We start from the raw sequence: 1,239 nt of genomic DNA, 5'->3' as shown, positions 1-1,239 counted from the left end.
TCTCTTTCTCTCTCTCTCTCTATTTCTCTCTCTCTCTCTCTCTCTCTCTCTCTCCACCCGTCCATCTGCTGGTGGACGTTGGCAGCAAAGTGGTAATCCCTCTATAAACCCATTGTAAAATACCAACTGGTGGGATGGAAAGTAACTCCAGAAAACATATTCCATCACATCATAATCATTGAGTGGTGAGGCTGACAGTGTGTTAAAACATATTGAAAGGCCACGACCCCTGTGACTCTCACTGGTTCACACATCAATGAGAAAAAACAATTGTGCTTTCTGCTATGAAAAAACAATGGGTGCACATATCACAAGATACTGTTTCCTGTTTCTAGTCACTACCAAGTAAAGAGAGAGACACACCCATATCTACTGTGTGTGAATGTTTGACAAAGTTACAGAAAGAGCAAAATCTTCAGAATATCATTTCTGTCTTTCCCAGTATTTAGACAATGTATAGAAACAGATGCACACAAATAGCTATGCACCAAACCACCACAATGAAAAGGAAGTCACAAGATAGGGGGTGTTTTGGAGGAGGGCTAGCAGTGTTAAAGGGTTTAAAATCCCCACCTGCTACTGTAATTTAATAACTCCTTTATAATGTCCCTCACCTCTACACATGTTCTCATTTACGATTCACTCTGGCATACAGATGAATATTCCCATTAGCCAACCTGCCACTGAATGAAATTAACTGCCTGAAAATGCGAGCAGAGCTGTCTGATAGCAGACAGGCTTAAAATGAGCAGAACATTGTTAAAAATCATTTTGAAAACACAAAATACTTACAAACCCATTACAAGTATTAATTTATTTAACTCATTAGACAATAAGTAATAATTACAATTCTAATTGTATGCAAGACTGTAAATATTCTACAGCATCTTCCTCCGTGATGTTGGTAAACAATGTCATATGCACATGCACTTTGAGATTCAGTGACATCAGGAAGTTATTAAGATTAAGACTATTGTAATTGATGTACTAATAACATCCTGTATTAGGTCAAGTTAGATTAAGAAAAAACAACAGGAAGATGAGTGAATTCTATTTTGAATGGCAGCACTGTCTGCATGGTTTCAAGGACTTCAACAATCCACCTTGACATGTATGTTGACTTTTGTTAAGCCTTTAGTTAATCTGACATTTTATCCACCTCAGCATGTCTTAGGGGCATGCAGCCTTCTTTGGAAAACTGTAGTGACTCACCTGCTTACTTGAATTTCCCTCGGGATA

The 1,239-nt window shown here is 38.1% G+C and overlaps 1 protein-coding gene across 6 annotated transcripts in view; it reads right to left on the bottom strand.

Moving 5' to 3' along the window:
• Nucleotides 1-1,239, bottom strand: part of lingo3a (leucine rich repeat and Ig domain containing 3a) — a 35,034-nt gene that overhangs the window by 6,017 nt on the left and 27,778 nt on the right. The window lies entirely within an intron of this gene.

The sequence above is a fragment of the Morone saxatilis genome, unplaced genomic scaffold (assembly GCF_004916995.1).
Source record: "Morone saxatilis isolate NCDOM2014 unplaced genomic scaffold, NCSU_SB_2.0 Contig12, whole genome shotgun sequence".
NCBI lineage: Eukaryota > Metazoa > Chordata > Actinopteri > Moronidae > Morone > Morone saxatilis.
The sequence above is the reverse complement of the archived record's forward strand: the minus strand, read 5'-3'. Positions and strand labels throughout refer to the sequence as shown.